Source organism: Oncorhynchus tshawytscha, unplaced genomic scaffold (genome assembly GCF_018296145.1).
Source record: "Oncorhynchus tshawytscha isolate Ot180627B unplaced genomic scaffold, Otsh_v2.0 Un_contig_1091_pilon_pilon, whole genome shotgun sequence".
NCBI classification, from domain to species: Eukaryota; Metazoa; Chordata; class Actinopteri; order Salmoniformes; family Salmonidae; genus Oncorhynchus; species Oncorhynchus tshawytscha.
The window spans coordinates 90,760-114,424 of NW_024609533.1; the positions used below are offsets into that span (position 1 = coordinate 90,760).

The 23,665-nt window shown below is 47.2% G+C and overlaps 1 pseudogene; it reads left to right on the plus strand.

The window, feature by feature from the left end:
• Positions 1 to 23,419, plus strand: part of LOC121845040 — a 112,790-nt pseudogene extending 89,371 nt beyond the window's left edge.
• The last annotated feature ends 246 nt before the right edge of the window (positions 23,420 to 23,665 follow it).

The window sequence follows — 23,665 nt, forward strand, 5'->3', positions numbered from 1 at the left end:
CTCTCTTCTTGTCTCTCTACATATCCTACACTCTCCTCATCTCTCTTCTTGTCTCTCTTCATATCCTACCCTCTCTTCTCGTCTCTCTACATAACCTACCCTCTCTTCTCGTCTCTCTACATATCCTACACTCTCCTCATCTCTCTTCTTGTCTCTCGTCACATCCTACTCTCTCTTCTCGTCTCTCTACATAACCTACCCTCTCTTCTCGTCTCTCTACATATCCTACACTCTCCTCACCTCTCTTCTTGTCTCTCTTCACATCCTACCCTCTCTTCTCGTCTCTCTACATATCCTACACTCTCCTCATCTCTCTTCTTGTCTCTCTTCATATCCTACCCTCTCTTCTTGTCTCTCTACATATCCTACCCTCTCTTCTCGTCTCTCTTCATATCCTACACTCTCCTCATCTCTCTTCTTGTCTCTCTTCATATCCTACACTCTCCTCTCGTCTCTCATAATATCCAACACTCTCTTCATGTCTCTCTACATTGACATGTTAGTCATTTAGCAGACGCTCTTATCCAGAGCCACTTACAGTTAGCTCACTCATTCTGATTCAGGAGAGAGGGAGGAGAGGAGAGAGTGAGGAGAGGAGGAGAGAGGATGAGAGGAGGGAGGCATGAGAGGAGGTGAGGGATGAGAGGAAGAGAGGAGGGAGGCATGAGAGGAGGTGAGGGAGGAGAGGAGGAGAGGAGGGAGGCATGAGAGGAGGTGAGGGATGAGAGTGAGGAGAGGAGAGAGGGATGAGAGGAGGAGAGAGGGATGAGAGGAGGTGAGGAGAAAGGGAGGAGAGGAGGAGAGAAGGATGAGAGGAGAAGAGGAGACAGGGATGAGAAAGGGGGGAGAGGAGGGAGAGGAGAGAGGAGGGAGGAGAGGAGAGAGGAGAGAGATATGAGAAAGAGGAGAGAGGAGAGAGGAGAGGAGGAGAGAGGAGGAGGAGGAGAGAGGAGAGGAGGAGAGGAGAGAGATATGAGAAAGAGGAGAGAGGAGAGAGGGATGAGAAAGGGGAGAGAGGGAGGAGAGGAGAGCAGCAGTACCTGGACCATACAGCTCCACTAAATGGACACAAAATCCTACCCTCTCTTCTCATCTCTCTTCATATCCTACACTCTATTCTCGTCTCTCTACATATCCTACACTCTCTTCTCATCTCTCTTCATATCCTACACTCTCTTCTCATTTCTCTACATATCCTACCCTCTCTTCTTGTCTCTCTTCATATCCTACCCTCTCTTCTCGTCTCTCTACATAACCTACCCTCTCTTCTCGTCTCTCTACATATCCTACACTCTCCTCACCTCTCTTCTTGTCTCTCTTCACATCCTACCCTCTCTTCTCGTCTCTCTACATATCCTACACTCTCCTCATCTCTCTTCTTGTCTCTCTTCATATCCTACCCTCTCTTCTCGTCTCTCTACATAACCTACCCTCTCTTCTCGTCTCTCTACATATCCTACCCTCTCTTCTCGTCTCTCTACATATCCTACACTCTCCTCATCTCTCTTCTTGTCTCTCTTCATATCCTACCCTCTCTTCTTGTCTCTCTACATATCCTACCCTCTCTTCTCGTCTCTCTTCATATCCTACACTCTCCTCATCTCTCTTCTTGTCTCTCTTCATATCCTACACCCTCCTCTCGTCTCTCATAATATCCAACACTCTCTTCATGTCTCTCTACATTGACATGTTAGTCATTTTGCAGATGCTCTTATCCAGAGCCACTTACAGTTAGCTCACTCATTCTGATTCAGGAGAGAGGGAGGAGAGGAGAGAGTGAGGAGAGGAGGAGAGAGGATGAGAGGAGGGAGGCATGAGAGGAGGTGAGGGATGAGAGGAAGAGAGGAGGGAGGCATGAGAGGAGGTGGGGAGGGAGAGGAGGAGAGGAGGGAGGCATGAGAGGAGGTGAGGGATGAGAGTGAGGAGAGGAGAGAGGGATGAGAGGAGGAGAGAGGGATGAGAGGAGGTGAGGAGAAAGGGAGGAGAGGAGGAGAGAAGGATGAGAGGAGAAGAGGAGACAGGGATGAGAAAGGGGAGAGAGGAGGGAGAGGAGAGAGGAGGGAGGAGAGGAGAGAGGAGAGAGATATGAGAAAGAGGAGAGAGGAGAGAGGAGAGGAGGAGAGAGGAGAGGAGGAGAGAGGAGAGGAGGAGAGGAGAGAGATATGAGAAAGAGGAGAGAGGAGAGAGGGATGAGAAAGGGGAGAGAGGGAGGAGAGGAGAGCAGCAGTACCTGGACCATACAGCTCCACTAAATGGACACAAAATCCTACCCTCTCTTCTCATCTCTCTTCATATCCTACACTCTATTCTCGTCTCTCTACATATCCTACACTCTCTTCTCATCTCTCTTCATATCCTACACTCTCTTCTCATTTCTCTACATATCCTACCCTCTCTTCTTGTCTCTCTTCATATCCTACCCTCTCTTCTCGTCTCTCTACATAACCTACCCTCTCTTCTCGTCTCTCTACATATCCTACACTCTCCTCACCTCTCTTCTTGTCTCTCTTCATATCCTACCCTCTCTTCTCGTCTCTCTACATAACCTACCCTCTCTTCTCGTCTCTCTACATATCCTACACTCTCCTCATCTCTCTTCTTGTCTCTCTTCATATCCTACCCTCTCTTCTTGTCTCTCTACATATCCTACCCTCTCTTCTCATCTCTCTACATATCCTACACTCTCCTCACCTCTCTTCTTGTCTCTCTTCATATCCTACCCTCTCTTCTCGTCTCTCTACATATCCTACACTCTCCTCATCTCTCTTCTTGTCTCTCTTCATATCCTACCCTCTCTTCTTGTCTCTCTACATATCCTACCCTCTCTTCTCATCTCTCTTCATATCCTACACTCTCCTCATCTCTCTTCTTGTCTCTCTTCATATCCTACCCTCTCTTCTCGTCTCTCTACATAACCTACCCTCTCTTCTCGTCTCTACATATCCTACACTCTCCTCATCTCTCTTCTCGTCTCTCTACATATCCTACCCTCTCTTCTTGTCTCTCTTCATATCCTACCCTCTCTTCTCATCTCTCTTCATATCCTACACTCTCCTCATCTCTCTTCTTGTCTCTCTTCATATCCTACCCTCTCTTCTCATCTCTCTTCATATCCTACACTCTCCTCTCGTCTCTCATAATATCCAACACTCTCTTCATGTCTCTCTACATTGACATGTTAGTCATTTAGCAGACGCTCTTATCCAGAGCCACTTACAGTTAGCTCACTCATTCTGATTCAGGAGAGAGGGAGGAGAGGAGAGAGTGAGGAGAGGAGGAGAGAGGATGAGAGGAGGGAGGCATGAGAGGAGGTGAGGGATGAGAGGAGGAGAGGAGGGAGGCATGAGAGGAGGTGAGGGAGGAGAGGAGGGAGGCATGAGAGGAGGTGAGGGATGAGAGTGAGGAGAGGAGAGAGGGATGAGAGGAGGAGAGAGGGATGAGAGGAGGAGAGAGGGATGAGAGGAGGTGAGGAGAAAGGGAGGAGAGAAGGATGAGAGGAGAAGAGGAGACAGGGATGAGAAAGGGGAGAGAGGAGGGAGAGGAGAAGGGAGGGAGGAGAGGAGAGAGGAGAGAGATATGAGAAAGAGGAGAGAGGAGAGAGGAGAGGAGGAGAGAGGAGAGGAGGAGAGAGGAGAGGAGGAGAGGAGAGCGATATGAGAAAGGGGAGAGAGGAGAGGAGGAGAGAGGAGAGGAGGAGAGGAGAGAGATATGAGAAAGAGGAGAGAGGAGAGAGGGATGAGAAAGGGGAGAGAGGGAGGAGAGGAGAGCAGCAGTACCTGGACCATACAGCTCCACTAAATGGACACCATTTTCCCTGAGGGAAAATGATACACTACAGTGTCACTAATCACAACAATGTAGAGAATCTCCACTACATCTCCACCACACTGCAATACAGCCTTCCCTACCAGGCCACACAGCTAGCATGTTGCACTCTGGTCCCACTATCTGTCCTTCCTCACAAAGTGTACACTTGTTCCCTTCAGTGATCTGAAAGGAAAGGACTTGAATGAGAAATAGGAAGTACCTCCACCAATGCAATGCTTTTTAAATGTCTGGGATTTTAGTGAACGTGTGCACACTTCAGGAATAAGGGTATATTATTGGTAGGCCTGCTATGATAGCTAATAACAGGAAGATAGACCAGCTAGTATTACCATGGTTACAGTCACACAGCCAGCTAGCGGACTACAGTATTACCGTCACACAGTTACCATGGTTACATTCACACAGCCAGCTAGCGGTCTACAGTATTACCGTCACACAGTTACCATGGTTACATTACCGTCTCCTCCTCCTCATCCCTCCTCACCCCCTCCTTCTGTCTCCCCCTCCTCACCCCTCTCCACCCCCTTCTGTCTCCCCCTCCTCACCCCTCCTCACCCCCTTCTGCCTCCCCCTCCTCACCCCCTCTCCACCCCTTCTGTCTCCCCCTCCTCACCCCTCCTCACCCCCTTCTGTCTCCCCCTCCTCACCCCTCCCCACCCCCTCTGTCTCCCCCCCTCACCCCTCCTCACCCCTTCTGTCTCCCCCTCCTCACCCCTCCTCACCCCTTCTGTCGCCCCCTCCTCACCCCTCTCCACCCCCTCTGTCTCCCCCTCCTCACCCCTCCTCACCCCATTCTGCCTCCCCCTCCTCACCCCTCTCCACCCCTTCTGTCTCCCCCTCCTCACCCCTCCTCACCCCTTCTGTCTGCCCCTCCTCACCCCTCCTCACCCCTTCTGTCTCCCCCTCCTCACCCCTCCCCACCCCCTCTGTCTCCCCCTCCTCACCCCTCCTCTCCACACTTCTGTGGCCCCTCTGTCTGTGTCAATGTCTACCTTTCTCTCTCTATCAATAGATCATGTCATAGCCTTTACTTACTGTCTACCTCTCTATCAGTAGATCATGTCATAGCCTTTACTTACTGTCTACCTCTCTATCAATAGATCATGTCATAGCCTTTACTTACTGTCTACCTCTCTATCAGTAGATCATGTCATAGCCTTTACTTACTGTCTACCTCTCTCTCTCTATCAATAGATCATGTCATAGCCTTTACTTACTGTCTATCTCTCTCTCTCTATGAATAGATCATGTCATAGACTACCTACTGTCTACCTCTCTCTCTCTATCAATAGATCATGTCATAGCCTTTACTTACTGTCTATCTCTCTCTCTCTCTCAATAGATCATGTCATAGCCTTTACTTACTGTCTACCTCTCTCTCTCTATCAATAGATCATGTCATGGCCTTTACTTACTGTCTACCTCTCTATCAATAGATCATGTCATAGCCTTTACTTACTGTCTACCTCTCTATCAATAGATCATGTCATAGCCTTTACTTACTGTCTACCTCTCTATCAATAGATCATGTCATAGCCTTTACCTACTGTCTACCTCTCTATCAATAGATCATGTCATAGACTACTTACTGTGTACCTCTCTCTCTCTATCAATAGATCATGTCATAGCCTTTACTTACTGTCTACCTCTCTCTCTCTATCAATAGATCATGTCATAGCCTTTACTTACTGTCTACCTCTCTATCAATAGATCATGTCATAGCCTTTACTTACTGTCTACCTCTCTCTCTCTATCAATAGATCATGTCATAGCCTTTACTTACTGTCTACCTCTCTCTCTCTCGAAAGATCATGTCATAGACTTTACTTACTGTCTATCTCTCAATCTCTCTATCTCTCTACCCCAACCTCTCTATCTCTCCCTGCCCCCTCTCTCTCTCTCTCTCTCTCTCTCTCTCTCTCCTCTCTTTCTCTGTCTCTCTCTCTCTGTCTCTCTCTCTCTCTGTCTCTCTCTCTCTCTCTCTCTCTCTCTCTTCTCTCTTTCTCTGTCTCTCTCTCTCTCTGTCTCTCTCTCTCTCTCTCTCTCTCTCTCTCTCTCTCTCTCTCTCTCTCTCTCTCTCTCTCTCTCTCTCTCTCTCTCTCTCTCTCTCTCTCTCTGTCTCTGTCTCTCTCTCTCTCTCTCTCTCTCTCTCTCTCTCTCTCTCTCTCTCTCTCTCTCTCTCTCTCTCTCTCCCCTCTTCTCCAGGTGAGATGGAGGAGTTGGAGGCTATCTGGCTAACGGGGATCTGTCACAATGAGAAGAACGAGGTGATGTCCAGTCAGCTGGATATAGACAACATGGCCGGAGTGTTTTACATGCTGGCTACCGCCATGGGCCTGTCTCTAATTACCTTCATATCAGAACACCTCTTCTACTGGAGGCTGAGATACTGTTTCACTGGAGTCTGTAATGGACGACCTGGTCTGCTCTTCACCATCAGCAGGGTAAGACTGAAGGGTACTGGGTAGGGGTTAGGGTACTGGGTAGGGGTTAGGGTACTGGGTAGGGGTTAGGGTACTGGGCAGGGGTTAGGGTACTGGGTAGGGGTTAGGGTACTCGGTAGGGGTTAGGGTGTAGAATGAGGCTGAGATACTGTTTCACTGGAGTCTGTAACGGACGACCTGGTCTGCTCTTCACCATCAGCAGGGTAAGACTGGATGAAGGGGGTATGGGGGTAGGATGGAGGGGTAGGGGTAGGATGGAGGGGTAGGGGGTAGGATGGAGGGTAGGGTGTAGAGGGTAGAATGGAGGGGTAGGGGAGTAGGATGGAGGGGGTAAGGTACAGGGGCTAAGGGTTGAAGAACACCTCTTCTACAGGAGGTCAAGTTGCTGTTTCACTGCTCTGTCTGTCAGGTTGAGATGGAGAGAGAGGGAGGAGGAGAGAGAGAGAGGGGGGGATGGAGGAAGGAGAGTGAAAGAGAGAGAGAGAGACAGAGAGAGAGAGAGAGAGAAGGGGATGGAGGAAGGAGAGAAAGAGAGAGAGAGAGAGAGAGAGAGAGAGAGAAAGAGGGGGATGGAGGAAGGAGAGAGAAAGAGAGAGAGAGAGAGACATAGAGAGAGAGAGAGAAAGAGAGAGAGAGAGAGAGAGAAGAGGATGGAGGAAGGAGGGAGGGAGATGGTCAGGTTACTGCTGTGAAATAGAGCCAGGTGTTGCAGCCTGAGGCAGAGAACAGATACATCACCTCACCCTCTGTCTCTGTTCTCTATTCTGCTCCTGTACTTTACTAGCCATCCTTTCTCAGCCTGGGTCCGGGCCAGTCTCTTTCTACTGTCTCTCAGCCTGGGTCAGGGCCAGTCTCTTTTTACTGTCTCTCAGCCTGGGTCAGGGCCAGTCTCTTTCTACAGTCTCAGCCTGGGTTAGGGCCAGTCTCTTTCTACTGTCTCTCAGCCTGGGTCAGGGCCAGTCTCTTTCTACTGTCTCTTAGCCTTGGTTAGGGCCAGTCTCTTTCTACTGTCTCTCAGCCTGGGTTAGGGCCAGTCTCTTTCTCCAGTCTCTCAGCCTGGGTTAGGGCCAGTCTCTTTCTACAGTCTCTCAGCCTGGGTTAGGGCCAGTCTCTTTCTACTGTCTCTCAGCCTGGGTTAGGGCCAGTCTCTTTCTACTGTCTCTTAGCCTGGGTTAGGGCCAGTCTCTTTCTACTGTCTCTTAGCCTGGGTCAGGGCCAGTCTCTTTCTACTGTCTCTTAGCCTGGTTAGGGCCAGTCTCTTTCTACTGTCTCTTAGCCTGGGTCAGGGCCAGTCTCTTTCTACTGTCTCTTAGCCTTGGTTAGGGCCAGTCTCTTTCTACTGTCTCTCAGCCTGGGTTAGGGCCAGTCTCTTTCTACTGTCTCTCAGCCTGGGTTAGGGCCAGTCTCTTTCTACTGTCTCTCAGCCTGGGTTAGGGCCAGTCTCTTTCTACTGTCTCTCGGCCTGGGTCAGGGCCAGTCTGTTCCTACTGTCTCTTAGCCTGGGTTAGGGCCAGTCTCTTTCTACTGTCTCTCAGCCTGGGTTAGGGCCAGTCTGTTTCTACTGTCTCTTAGCCTGGGTTAGGGCCAGTCTCTTTCTACTGTCTCTCAGCCTGGGTTAGGGCAGTCTGTTCCTACTGTCTTAGCCTGGGTTAGGGCCAGTCTGTTTCTACTGTCTCTCAGCCTGGGTTAGGGCCAGTCTGTTCCTACTGTCTTAGCCTGGGTTAGGGCCAGTCTGTTTCTAAAGTCTCAGCCTGGGGTAGGGCCAGTCTCTTTTACTGTCTTAGCCTGGGTTAGGGCCAGTCTCTTTCTACTGTCTCTTAGCCTGGGTTAGGGCCAGTCTCTTTCTACAGTCTCAGCCTGGGTTAGGGCCAGTCTCTTTCTACTGTCTCTCAGCCTGGGTCAGGGCCAGTCTCTTTCTACTGTCTCTTAGCCTGGTTAGGGCCAGTCTCTTTCTACTGTCTCTCAGCCTGGGTTAGGGCCAGTCTCTTTCTCCAGTCTCTCAGCCTGGGTTAGGGCCAGTCTCTTTCTACAGTCTCTCAGCCTGGGTTAGGGCCAGTCTCTTTCTACTGTCTCTCAGCCTGGGTTAGGGCCAGTCTCTTTCTACTGTCTCTTAGCCTGGGTTAGGGCCAGTCTCTTTCTACTGTCTCTTAGCCTGGGTCAGGGCCAGTCTCTTTCTACTGTCTCTTAGCCTTGGTTAGGGCCAGTCTCTTTCTACTGTCTCTTAGCCTGGGTCAGGGCCAGTCTCTTTCTACTGTCTCTTAGCCTTGGTTAGGGCCAGTCTCTTTCTACTGTCTCTCAGCCTGGGTTAGGGCCAGTCTCTTTCTACTGTCTCTCAGCCTGGGTTAGGGCCAGTCTCTTTCTACTGTCTCTCAGCCTGGGTTAGGGCCAGTCTTTCTACTGTCTCTCGGCCTGGGTCAGGGCCAGTCTGTTCCTACTGTCTCTTAGCCTGGGTTAGGGCCAGTCTCTTTCTACTGTCTCTCAGCCTGGGTTAGGGCCAGTCTGTTTCTACTGTCTCTTAGCCTGGGTTAGGGCCAGTCTCTTTCTACTGTCTCTCAGCCTGGGTTAGGGCCAGTCTGTTCCTACTGTCTTAGCCTGGGTTAGGGCCAGTCTCTTTCTACTGTCTCTCAGCCTGGGTTAGGGCCAGTCTGTTCCTACTGTCTTAGCCTGGGTTAGGGCCAGTCTGTTTCTAAAGTCTCAGCCTGGGTTAGGGCCAGTCTCTTTCTACTGTCTTAGCCTGGATTAGGGCCAGTCTCTGACACACACTCTGCTCTGACATCCTCTACTCCTGCTCTGACAACATCTCCTCCTGCCCTGACACCCCCTCCTCCTGCTCTGACACCAGATCTTCTCTGACATCCCTTCCTCCTTCCCTGACAACATCTCCTCCTGCCCTGACACCCCCTCCTCCTGCTCTGACACCCCCTCCCCCTCCTGCTCTGACACCCCCTCCCCCTGCTCTGACATCCCCTCCTCCTGCCCTGACACCCCCCTCCTCCTGCTTTCTGACACCCCCTCCCCCCTGCTCTGACACCCCTCCTCCTGCCCTGACACCCCTCCTCCTACCCTGACACCCCCTCCTCTTCCCTGACACCCCTCCTCTTGCCCTGACACCCCTCATCTTGCCCTGACACCCCTCCTCTTGCCCTGACACCCCTCTTCCTACCCTAACACCCCTCCTCCTACCCTATTTATCGTCCCCCTCCTCCTTCCCTGACACCCCTTCTCTTGCCCTGACACCCCTCCTCTTGCCCTGACACCCCTCCTCTTGCCCTGACACCCCCTCCTCCTACACTCGACACACACACAAGAGTTTATTTATCAGTCTTCTCCCTCGTGCTGACTCCAGTTTATTTATCAGTCATGTCCCTCGGTGTTGACTCCAGTTTATCAGTCATGTCCCTCGGTGTTGACTCCAGTTTATTTACCAGTCATGTCCCTCGTGTTGACTCCAGTTTATTTATCAGTCATGTCCCTCGTGTTGTGTTGACTCCAGTTTATTTATCAGTCATGTCCCTCGTGTTGACTCCAGTTTATTTATCAGTCATGTTCCTCGTGTTGACTCCAGTTTATTTATCAGTCATGTTCCTCGTGTTGACCCCAGTTTATCAGTCATGTCCCTGTCACTGTGCTGCGCTGAGCAGAGAGGTGAGGAGTGTGGAGGAGTTAAGAGGAGTAGTGAGGAGTTAAGAGGAGTAGTGAGGAGTTTAGAGGAGTAGTGAGGAGTTAAGAGGAGTTAAGAGGAGTAGTGAGGAGTAGTAAGGAGTTAAGAGGAGTAGTGAGGAGTTAAGAGGAGTAGTGAGGTTTTAAGAGGAGTAGTGAGGAGTAGTGCTACTACCAAGGGTTACTCTTTTGTCTGTCTGTCTCTCTGTCTGTCTCTCTGTCTCTCTCTCTCTCTCTGTCTCTCTCTGTCTGTCTCTCTGTCTGTCTGTCTGTCTGTCTTGTCTCTCTCTCTCTGTCTGTCTCTGTCTGTCTGTCTCTCTGTCTGTCTGTCTGTCTGTTTCTCTGTCTGTCTGTCTCTCTGTCTGTCTGTCTGTCTGTCTGTCTGTCTGTCTGTCTGTCTGTCTGTCTGTCTGTCTGTCTGTCTGTCTGTCTGTCTGTCTGTCTGTCTGCCTGTCTGTCTGTCTGTCTCTCTGTCTGTCTCTCTGTCTGTCAGTCTCTCTCTCTCTGTCTGTGTGTCTGTCTGTCTGTCTCGCTGTCTGTCTCTCTGTCTGTCTCTCTCTCTGTCTGTGTGTGCTGCCTCACACTAATCTTCTTCCTCTATCTTTCTGTTCCCTTTTCTCCTCCTGCCCCTCCTGCCACTCCATCACCATCATCATCATCACCCCCTCCTCTCTTCCTCATCTCCTCCTCTCCTCATCCTTTCCTCCCCTCCCTCCTCCTCCTCCTCCCTCCTCCCCTCCTCCTCCTCCTCCTCTCCTCCTCCTCCTCCTCCTCCTCCTCCTCCTCCCTCCTCCTCCTCCTCCTCCTCCTCCTCCTCCTCCTCCTCCTCCTCCTCTCCAGGGTATCTGGTCTTGTGTCCACGGGGTCCATATAGAGTTAAAGAAGAAGCCTCCGGAGTTGGACTTCTCTCCTCAGGCCAACATGTTACACCTTCTGAAGTCAGCTAAGAAGATCACCCTGTCTTCTTCATCTCCTAAACGCTCCCCGGCCTTGCTGCAGCCCGGTATCATCAACATGATGAAAGGTGTGATAAACCCATGACCTCTAAACCCTGACCTCACATCTCTAACCAAGCAACAAAAATGATAGAATTACAGGAACCTTTCCAAAAAAAACTAACTGGTTGGAGGATTTCAAATTCCCTGGGAATATTCCAACCGGGACTTCAGGAAAAATGTTGGGGAATTTTATCAGGAAATTAAAGGGAAAATCTGCTACTTAACATTTTTGGAACTTTTAAATTAAATTCATGATTATATATCCTTTGATTCTTCAAGAATGTAACTTAAAAATGCCTCATCAGCTTATTTCAACTGTCGTACCCAATGATGTATATACATCTTGAACTGCTGATGCTACGAGAGGCCTGGAAGGTACAACCATATTGGCACTCCCAATTAAATGTACACGTTTTTAAGTATTGTTTTTGTAGAGGGGACAGTAACATTAGTCATCTCTAACAATTATACTTTAAGACAATTTTTTTATAAATATATATTTTTTGAATATGTATATATTAATGATTAGATAACATAACTTACTTTAAAAGTATTCATTAAAGTGTTGGTAGAAAAAAAAGTTTCAAAACCGAACGTAGATATAATAAATGTAGTAACAGAACCCCACAGTAGAGGTGTAGACATAATAAATGTAGTTACAGAACCCCACAGTAGAGGGGTAGACATAATAAATGTAGAAACAGAACCCCACAGTAGAGGTGTAGACATAATAAATGTAGTAACAGAACCCCACAGTAGAGGTGTAGACATAATAAATGTAGTAACAGAACCCCACAGTAGAGGTGTAGACATAATAAATGTAGTAACAGAACCCCACAGTAGAGGTGTAGACATAATAAATGTAGTAACAGAACCCCACAGTAGAGGTGTAGACATAATAAATGTAGTAACAGAACCCCAGAGTAGAGGTGTAGACATAATAAATGTAGTAACAGAGCCCCACAGTAGAGGTGTAGACATAATAATTGTAGTAACAGAACCCCACAGTAGAGGTGTAGACATAATAAATGTAGTAACAGAAACCCACAGTAGAGGTGTAAACATAATAAATGTAGTAACAGAACCCCACAGTAGAGGTGTAGACATAATAAATGTAGTAACAGAACCCCACAGTAGAGGTGTAGACATAATAAATGTAGTAACAGAACCCCACAGTAGAGGTGTAGACATAATAAATGTAGTAACAGAACCCCACAGTAGAGGTGTAGACATAATAAATGTAGTAACAGAACCCCACAGTAGAGGTGTAGACATAATAAATGTAGTAACAGAACCCCACAGTAGAGGTGTAGACATAATAAATGTAGTAACAGAACCCCACAGTAGAGGTGTAGACATAATAAATGTAGTAACAGAAACCCACAGTAGAGGTGTAGACATAATAAATGTAGTAACAGAACCCCACAGTAGAGGTGTAGACATAATAAATGTAGTAACAGAACCCCACAGTAACAGAAGAGGGGTAGACATAATAAATGTAGTAACAGAACCCCACAGTAGAGGTGTAGACATAATAAATGTAGTAACAGAACCCCACAGTAGAGGTGTAGACATAATAAATGTAGTAACAGAACCCCACAGTAGAGGTGTAGACATAATAAATGTAGTAACAGAACCCCACAGTAGAGGTGTAGACATAATAAATGTAGTAATAGAACCCCACAGTAGAGGTGTAGACATAATAAATGTAGTAACAGGTGTAGATTCAGTATCCTGAATAGATGTTATACTGTCTCCAGGAGGTCTCTATGTTATAGATGTTATACTGTCTCCAGGAGGTCTCTATGTTATAGATGTTATACTGTCTCCAGGAGGTCTCTATAGATTATAGATGTTATACTGTCTCCAGGTGGTCTCTATAGATTATAGATGTTATACTGTCTCCAGGAGGTCTCTATAGATTATAGATATTATACTGTCTCCAGGAGGTCTCTATAGATTATAGATGTTATACTGTCTCCAGGAGGTCTCTATAGATTATAGATGTTATACTGTCTCCAGGTGGTCTCTATAGATTATAGATGTTATACTGTCTCCAGGTGGTCTCTCTAGATTATAGATGTTATACTGTCTCCAGGAGGTCTCTGTAGATTATAGATGTTACACTGTCTCCAGGTGGTCTCTCTGTTATAGATGTTATACTGTCTCCAGGAGGTCTCTATAGATTATAGATGTTGTGCTGTCTCCAGGAGGTCTCTATAGATTATAGATGTTGTACTGTCTCCAGGTGGTCTCTATGTTATAGATGTTATACTGTCTCCAGGAGGTCTCTATGTTATAGATGTTATACTGTCTCCAGGAGGTCTCTATAGATTATAGATGTTATACTGTCTCCAGGTGGTCTCTATAGATTATAGATGTTATACTGTCTCCAGGAGGTCTCTATAGATTATAGATGTTATACTGTCTCCAGGAGGGTCTCTATAGATTATAGACGTTATACTGTCTCCAGGTGGTCTCTATAGATTATAGATGTTATACTGTCTCCAGGAGGTCTCTATAGATTATAGATGTTATACTGTCTCCAGGAGGTCTCTATAGATTATAGATGTTGTACTGTCTCCAGGTGGTCTCTATAGATTATAGATGTTATACTGTCTCCAGGAGGTCTCTATGTTATAGATGTTATAGATGTACTCCAGGAGGTCTCTATAGATTATAGATGTTATACTGTCTCCAGGTGGTCTCTATAGATTATAGATGTTATACTGTCTCCAGGAGGTCTCTATAGATTATAGATGTTATACTGTCTCCAGGAGGTCTCTATAGATTATAGATGTTATACTGTCTCCAGTCTCTATAGATTATAGGTCTCTATAGATTATAGATGTTATACTGTCTCCAGGTGGTCTCTATAGATTATAGATGTTATACTGTCTCCAGGAGGTCTCTATAGATTATAGATGTTATACTGTCTCCAGGAGGTCTCTATAGATTATAGATGTTATACTGTCTCCAGGTGGTCTCTATGTTATAGATGTTATACTGTCTCCAGGAGGTCTCTATAGATTATAGATGTTATACTGTCTCCAGGAGGTCTCTATAGATTATAGATGTTATACTGTCTCCAGGAGGTCTCTATAGATTATAGATGTTATACTGTCTCCAGGTGGTCTCTATAGATTATAGATGTTATACTGTCTCCAGGTGGTCTCTATGTTATAGATGTTATACTGTCTCCAGGAGGTCTCTATAGATTATAGATGTTATACTGTCTCCAGGAGGTCTCTATAGATTATAGATGTTATACTGTCTCCAGGAGGTCTCTATAGATTATAGATGTTATACAGTCTCCAGGAGGTCTCTATAGATTATAGATGTTATACTGTCTCCAGGAGGTCTCTATAGATTATAGATGTTATACTGTCTCCAGGAGGTCTCTATAGATTATAGATGTTATACTGTCTCCAGGAGGTCTCTCCATAGATTATAGATGTTATACTGTCTCCAGGAGGTCTCTATAGATTATAGATGTTATACTGTCTCCAGGTGGTCTCTATAGATTATAGATGTTATACTGTCTCCAGGTGGTCTCTATAGATTATAGATGTTTATAGATGTTATACTGTCTCCAGGAGGTCTCTATAGATTATAGATGTTATACTGTCTCCAGGAGGTCTCTATAGATTATAGATGTTATACTGTCTCCAGGAGGTCTCTATAGATTATAGATGTTATACTGTCTCCAGGTGGTCTCTATAGATTATAGATGTTATACTGTCTCCAGGAGGTCTCTATAGATTATAGATGTTATACAGTCTCCAGGAGGTCTCTATAGATTATAGATGTTATACTGTCTCCAGGAGGTCTCTATAGATTATAGATGTTATACTGTCTCCAGGAGGTCTCTATAGATTATAGATGTTATACTGTCTCCAGGAGGTCTCTATAGATTATAGATGTTATACTGTCTCCAGGTGGTCTCTATAGAGTATAGATGTTATACTGTCTCCAGGAGGTCTCTATAGATTATAGATGTTATACTGTCTCCAGGAGGTCTCTATAGATTATAGATGTTATACTGTCTCCAGGTGGTCTCTATGTTATAGATGTTATACTGTCTCCAGGAGGTCTCTATAGATTATAGATGTTATACTGTCTCCAGGAGGTCTCTGTAGATTATAGATGTTACACTGTCTCCAGGTGGTCTCTCTGTTATAGATGTTATACTGTCTCCAGGAGGTCTCTATAGATTATAGATGTTGTGCTGTCTTTCTCTAGGGAACTCTGTCGTCAGTCTGTCTCCTAAAGGCCAGGGTGGTCTCTATAGCAACACTTCCACGCTACAGGGCTTCCTGGATCGGCACAAAGACCTGCTGAATAACTCATCCCCAGGCCCGTACCCGGGGAAACCCAAACCCCACCCCTTCAGCCTCAACGACGTAGAGGTCAGCGTTACCGCCGACAACGGCAAACCCCACCCCCCCGGCTCGGCCGGCCCCGCTTCCAAACCCCGCGCCCTGTGGAAGAAGAGCGTGGAGACGCTGAAACAAGGACCAATCCCGTTGTCCGGTCCTGCTGGTGGTCCCGCCCCGGATCCGCTGGCTCCGCCTCTGTCCCGGGCCATGCAACAATGAAGAGCCAGCGTTACCTCCCTGAAGACCCGCCCCATTCCGACATCTCCGAGTGTTCCAGCCGGCCCCCTCCTACATGGAATCCGATCTGGGGGCCCAGGATGGGGATGTCTCCAGGGGGGGTTCAAACCCCAAAAGACGGGCTGAAAAAACGCCCGGTGGGGGGGGTGGGAGGTGTAGGAGGGGGAGGCTGCAGTGGGAGGAGCCACGAGAAGATCTATTCCATAGACTCAGACCAGGCCAGTCTACACTCCGCCCCGCTCTACCAGAGAGACAGCCTCCAGGAACCCCCCGACGTCACACACACGCACTCCGACCTCAGACACTCTCACTCGGAGCACTCCAACACCGGGGACGCTTCCGTCCTGCAGCTGAGCGCCAGTCTGCTACACCACAGCCACTCTGCCGACGCTGACCTCCACTCTCTGAAGGACAAGAAGTACAGCACCTACAAACACACCAGCACAGGAGCTGCCTCCTCAGGCAAAGACAAGAGCAGTAAGTATTAATGTAGTATTACTGTAGTACTATAGAAGTATTACTGTAGTTTTACTGTAGTATAACTATAGTATTATAGAAGTACAGCACCTACAAACACACCAGCACAGGAGCTGCCTCCTCAGGCAAAGACAAGAGCAGTAAGTATTAATGTAGTATTACTGTAGTACTATAGAAGTATTACACCTGTAGTTTTACTGTAGTATAACTATAGTATTATAGAAGTACAGCACCTACAAACACAACAACACTAGAGCTGCCTCCTCCAAAGGGACAAGATCAGTAAGTATTAATGTAGTATTACTGTAGTACTATAGAAGTATTACTGTAGTTTTACTGTAGTATAACTATAGTATTATAGAAGTACAGCACCTACAAACACACCAGCACAGGAGCTGCCTCCTCAGGCAAAGACAAGAGCAGTAAGTATTAATGTAGTATTACTGTAGTACTATAGAAGTATTACTGTAGTTTTACTGTAGTATAACTATAGTATTATAGAAGTACAGCACCTACAAACACAACAACACTAGAGCTGCCTCCTCCACGAGGGACAAGATCAGTAAGTATTAATGTAGTATTACTGTAGTACTATAGAAGTATTACTGTAGTTTTACTGTAGTATAACTATAGTATTATAGAAGTACAGCACCTACAAACACACCAGCACAGGAGCTGCCTCCTCAGGCAAAGACAAGAGCAGTAAGTATTAATGTAGTATTACTGTAGTACTATAGAAGTATTACTGTAGTTTTACTGTAGTATAACTATAGTATTATAGAAGTACAGCACCTACAAACACAACAACACTAGAGCTGCCTCCTCCACAAGGGACAAGATCAGTAAGTATTAATGTAGTATTACTGTAGTACTATAGAAGTATTACTGTAGTTTTACTGTAGTATAACTATAGTATTATAGAAGTACAGCACCAACAGACACACCAACACTGGAGCTGCCTCCTCAGGCAGAGACAAGAGCTGTAAGTATTAATGTAGTATTACTGTAGTATAATTCTAGTATTATAGATGTATTACTGTAGTATTACAGTGCTATAGCTGTAGTGTTATAGAAATATTCTATAATAATTACTGTGGTATTACTGTAGTATAGCTGTAGTATTATAGAAGTATTACTGTAGTATAATTCTAGTATTATAGAAGTAGTACTGTAGTATAACTATAGTATTATAGAAGTACAGCAACTACAATCACAACAACACTGGAGCTGCCTCCTCCAGCAAGGACAAGAACAGTAAGGATTACTGTAGTATAACTATAGTACTATAGAGGTAGTAATGTGGTATAACTAGAGTACTATAGAGGTATTAAGATAGTATAACTATGGTATTATAGAAGTAGTCATGTGGTATAACTAGAGTACTATAGAGGTATTAATATAGTATAACTATGGTTTTAGATGTCTACCATGTTCTGTAGTAATCAGCACCATGTTCTGTGGTAATCAGCACCATGTTCTGTGGTAATCAGCACCATGTTCTGTGGTAATCAGCACCATGTTCTGTGGTAATCAGCACCATGTTCTGTGGTAATCAGCACCATGTTCTGTGGTAATGTCTACCATGTTCTGTGGTAATCAGCACCATGTTCTGTGGTAATCAGCATGTTATAAATGTCTACCATGTTCTGTGGTAATCAGCATGTTATAAATGTCTACCATGTTCAGTGGTAATCATCACCATGTTCTGTGGTAATCATCACCATGTTCTGTGGTAATCAGCACCATGTTCTGTGGTAATCAGCATGTTATAAATGTCTACCATGTTCTGTGGTAATCAGCACCATGTTCTGTGGTAATCAGCACCATGTTCTGTGGTAATCAGCACCATGTTCTGTGGTAATCAGCACCATGTTCTGTGGTAATCAGCACCATGTTCTGTGGTAATCAGCACCATGTTCTGTGGTAATCAGCACCATGTTCTGTGGTAATCAGCACCATGTTCTGTGGTAATCAGCACCATGTTCTGTGGTAATCAGCACCATGTTCTGTGGTAATCATGTTCTTATAAAGCACCATGTTCTGTGGTAATCATGTTATAAAGCACCATGTTCTGTGGTAATCAGCACCATGTTCTGTGGTAATCAGCACCATGTTCTGTGGTAATCAGCACCATGTTCTGTGGTAATCAGCATGTTATAAATGTCTACCATGTTCTGTGGTAATCAGCATGTTATAAATGTCTACCGTGTTCTGTGGTAATCAGCATGTTATAAATGTCTACCGTGTTCTGTGGTAATCAGCACCATGTTCTGTGGTAATCAGCATGTTATAAATGTCTACCATGTTCTGTGGTAATCAGCACCATGTTCTGTGGTAATCAGCACCATGTTCTGTGGTAATCAGCACCATGTTCTGTGGTAATCAGCACCATGTTCTTATAAATGTCACCATGTTCTGTGGTAATCAGCACCATGTTCTGTGGTAATCAGCACCATGTTTATAAATGTCTACCATGTTCTGTGGTAATCAGTCACCATGTTCTGTGGTAATCAGCATGTTATAAATGTCTACCATGTTCTGTGGTAATCAGCACCATGTTCTGTGGTAATCAGCACCATGTTCTGTGGTAATCAGCACCGTGTTCTGTGGTAATCAGCACCATGTTCTGTGGTAATCAGCACCATGTTCTGTGGTAATCAGCATGTTATAAATGTCTACCGTGTTCTGTGGTAATCAGCACCATGTTCTGTGGTAATCAGCATGTTATAAATGTCTACCATGTTCTGTGGTAATCAGCACCATGTTCTGTGGTAATCAGCACCATGTTCTGTGGTAATCAGCATGTTATAAATGTCTACCATGTTCTGTGGTAATCAGCACCATGTTCTGTGGTAATCAGCACCATGTTCAGTGGTAATCAGCACCATGTTCTGTGGTAATCAGCACCATGTTCTGTGGTAAAGCACCATGTTCTGTGGTAATCAGCACCATGTTCTGTGGTAATCAGCACCATGTTCTGTGGTAATCAGCACCATGTTCTGTGGTAATCAGCACCATGTTCTGTGGTAATCAGCACCATGTTCTGTGGTAATCAGCACCATGTTCTGTGGTAATCACCATGTTATAAATGTCTACCATGTTCTGTGGTAATCAGCACCATGTTCTGTGGTAATCAGCACCATGTTCTGTGGTAATCAGCACCATGTTCTGTGGTAATCAGCACCATGTTCTGTGGTAATCAGCACCATGTTCTGTGGTAATCAGCACCATGTTCTGTGGTAATCAGCACCATGTTCTGTGGTAATCAGCACCATGTTCTGTGGTAATCAGCACCATGTTCTGTGGTAATCAGCATGTTATAAATGTCTACCATGTTCTGTGTTCTGTGGTAATCAGCACCATGTTCTGTGGTAATCAGCATGTTTAAATGTGGTAATCAGCACCATGTTCATGTTCTGTGGTAATCAGCACCATGTTCTGTGGTAATCAGCACCATGTTCTGTGGTAATCCATGTTCTGTGGTAATCAGCACCATGTTCTGTGGTAATCAGCATGTTATAAATGTCACCATGTTCTGTGGTAATCAGCACCATGTTCTGTGGTAATCAGTCACCATGTTCTGTGGTAATCAGCACCATGTTCTGTGGTAATCAGCATGTTATAAATGCACCATGTTCTGTGGTAATCAGCACCATGTTCTGTGGTAATCAGCATGTTATAAATGTCTACCATGTTCTGCACCATGGTAATCAGCACCATGTTCTGTGGTAATCAGCACCATGTAATCAGCACCATGTTCTGTGGTAATCAGCACCATGTTCTGTGGTAATCATAAATGTCTACCATGTTCTGTGGTAATCAGCACCATGTTCTGTGGTAATCAGCACCATGTTCTGTGGTAATCAGCACCATGTTCTGTGGTAATCAGCACCATGTTCTAAATGTCAGCACCATGTTCTGTGGTAATCAGCACCATGTTTATAAATGTCACCATGTTCTGTGGTAATCAGCACCATGTTCTGTGGTAATCACCATGTTCTGTGGTAATCAGCACCATGTTCTGTGGTAATCAGCACCATGTTCTGTGGTAATAATCAGCACCATGTTCTGTGGTAATCAGCACCATGTTCTGTGGTAATCAGCACCATGTTCTGTGGTAATCAGCACCATAAATGTCTACCATGTTCTGTGGTAATCAGCACCATGTTCTGTGGTAATCACATGTTATAAATGTCATGTTCTGTGGTAATCAGCACCATGTTCTGTGGTAATCAGCACCATGTTCTGTGGTAATCAGCATGTTAATAAATGTTCTGTGGTAATCCATGTTCTGTGGTAATCAGCACCATGTTCTGTGGTAATCAGCACCATGTTCTGTGGTAATCAGCACCATGTTCTATGGTAATCAGCACCATGTTCTGTGGTAATCAGCATGTTATAAATGTCTACCGTGTTCTGTGGTAATCAGCATGTTATAAATGTCTACCGTGTTCTGTGGCACCATGTTCTGTGGTAATCACCAGCACCATGTTCTGTGGTAATCACCACCATGTTCTGTGGTGGTAATCAGCACCATGTTCTGTGGTAATGCACCATGTTCTGTGGTAATCAGCACCATGTTCTGTGGTAATCATGTTCTTGGTAAAGCACCATGTTCTGTGGTAATCAGCACCATGTTCTGTGGTAATCAGCATGTTATAAATGTCTTCCGTGTTCTGTGGTAATCAGCACCATGTTCTGTGGTAATCAGCATGTTATAAATGTCTACCGTGTTCTGTGGTAATCAGCATGTTATAAATGTCTACCGTGTTCTGTGGTAATCAGCACCATGTTCTGTGGTAATCAGCACAATGTTCTGTGGTAATCAGCACCATGTTCTGTGGTATTCAGCACCGTGTTCTGTGGTAATCAGCACCATGTTCTGTGGTAATCAGCATGTTATAAATGTCACCATGTTCTGTGGTAATCAGCACCATGTTCTGTGGTAATCAGCACCATGTTCTGTGGTAATCAGCACCATGTTCTGTGGTAATCAGCACCATGTTCTGTGGTAATCAGCACCATGTTCTGTGGTAATCAGCACCATGTTCTGTGGTAATCAGCATGTTGTAAATGTCCCTTATTTTATTTTCTCTATTGAAATCTATTCAGTTCAGTAAACTAGAGGGGTAATTATTGCTGTCAGACATTTGACACAGATAAGAGACATCTAATCTCAGCAGCCCTGGGTTCTGTTTTGCTGCTACAGTTGGTTCTGCAAGGGTCCAAAATGATAATGTACTCTTAATCAATACATGATGTCAATCAATACATTATGTTAATCAATACATCTCCTCTCCTCCTCTCTCCTCTCTCCCCTCCCTCCCTTCTCCTCACCTCCCTCTCTCCCCTCCCTTCCCTCCTCTCCCTTACCTTCTCCTCCCCTCTCCCCTCTCTCCTCTCTGCTCTCCCCTCTCCTCATCTCTCCCCTCTCCTCTCCTCTCTCCCTCTCCTCTCCTCCTCTCTCTCTCTCCCCTCTCCCTCATCTCTCTCTCTCTCCTCTCCCCTCTCCTCTCCCTCTCCTCTCCTCTCCCTCTCCCTCCCTCTCCTCTCCTCTCCTCTCTCCTCTCTCTCCTCTCCTCTCCTCTCTCCTCTCCTCTCCTCTCCTCTCCTCTCCTCTCTCCCTCTCCTCTCCTCTCCTCCTCTCCTCCTCTCCTCTCCTCTCCTCTCCTCTCTCTCTCTCCTCTCCTCTCCTCTCCCTCTCCTCTCCCTCCTCTCCTCTCCTCTCCTCTCCTCTCCTCTCCTCTCCTCTCCTCTCCTCTCCTCTCCTCTCCTCTCCTCTCCTCTCCTCTCCTCTCCTCTCCTCTCCTCTCTCTCTCCTCTCCTCTCCTCTCTCTCCTCTCCTCTCCTCTCCTCTCCTCTCCTCTCCTCTCCTCTCCTCTCCTCTCCTCTCCTCTCCTCTCCTCTCCTCTCCTCTCTCTCCTCTCCTCTCCTCTCCTCTCCTCTCCTCTCCTCTCCTCTCCTCTCCTCTCCTCTCCTCTCCTCTCCTCTCCTCTCCTCTCTCCTCTCCTCTCCTCTCTCTCCTCTCCTCCTCTCCCCTCTCTCTCCCTCTCTCTCTCTCCTCTCCTCTCCTCCTCTCTCCTTCCTCTCTCCCTCTCTCCCTCTTCTCCTCTCTCGATGCCCCAGGTGGCCAGAGACAGACCCATTGCCGGTCCTGTCTAGGGAAGTTATCAGGTTACTCTGGTCTGTACACAGTCCGCTCCCCTCAGAACCGCTGTGATGCCTGCATCCACCTGGGAAACCTCTACGACATCAGTGAAGACCAGCTGCAGTACCAGACCTATTCACAGGCACACGCACACTCCCCAAACACACACTCTCCACACGCACACTCTCCACACGCACACTCCCCACACGCACACTCTCCACACGCACACTCTCCACACGCACACTCCCCACACGCACACACACACACCCAGCACACACACCCTCACTCTGGCGGGGACATGTTCACCCACTACCTGCCTCAGAGCGAGCTGGGTCTGGTGGGCGAGGGTGATGGGTTGGTGAGTCACTACCTCCCCCTGCCGGAACCTCCCCCAGGATCTCACCTCTCCACCCAGCTCAGCCGACAGCCCTCCTACGAGAACGTCCCTGAGAAGCAACAGCAGCAGCGTCGGGGGCGGCAGGGAGTCAGAGCGGCAGCAGAGTCAGTTCAGAGGGTTCAGTCTGCCAGACAGGGACAACAGCAGAGATAACAACAGCTTTGGTCTCCTGGAGGATAGTCCCTATGCTAACGTCCTCACCATGCGCTCTGACCGACCCTACTCCTCCTCCCCCTCAACCACTCTCTGGATCCCGTCCTGCCCCTCCCCTGCCCCTCCCCCGCCGCTCCAAGTCCCTGTACCCCGACCGGCCCTCCCATAACCCCTTCCTGCAGGGCGGAGGGGACGGGGCAGCGAGGAGAGAACAGCCTGGCCGCAGCACAGCGCCTGGCACATGGCCGCTCCGCCACCGACCTCTACAAACAACTAGTCCCCCTGGCGATGACGCTCGGCAACCACCACGGGCATCCCCACGGTAACCACCAGGAGTTCTTCTACCCCGTGGCCTCAGAGACGGCCGTGATGTCGTACGTGATGGCTCCGCCCGCCGTGGCGGCCCAGCAGCCAATCGGCTACGTGACGGCTCCCGGGCCTCCAGCGCCGGTGGAAACAGGCCACGCCTCTACCGACGCATGCCCAGCATCGAGTCCGACGTCTGAGACACACATACGGGAGAGAGTTTGTGTGTGCTGGTGTTAGGGACAAATCTGACTTAACAAACACACACACACACAGCTGAACAGAACAGTCCTAGTCCTCAGTGTTTTCTATGAGGTGTTAAACCTCCTTCATAAACCACTAATACTATACAACCTATAAACAGGTGGTCTACCACTGACTTTACAGGAGAGGAGAGGAGAGAGGGGAGGGGAGGGAGGGGGGAGGGGAGGGGAGGGAGGGGAGGGGGGGAGGAGGAGGAGAGGAGAGGGAGGAGAGGAGAGGAGAGGGAGGAGGAGGGGAGGAGGAGAGGATGGGAGGAGAGGAGGAGAGGAGAGGAGGAGGAGAGGAGAGGAGAGAGAGGAGAGGAGAGGAGAGGGAGGAGAGGAGAGGAGAGGAGAGGTTGTACAGGAAAAGAGCTGAACCATACACAGAGACTG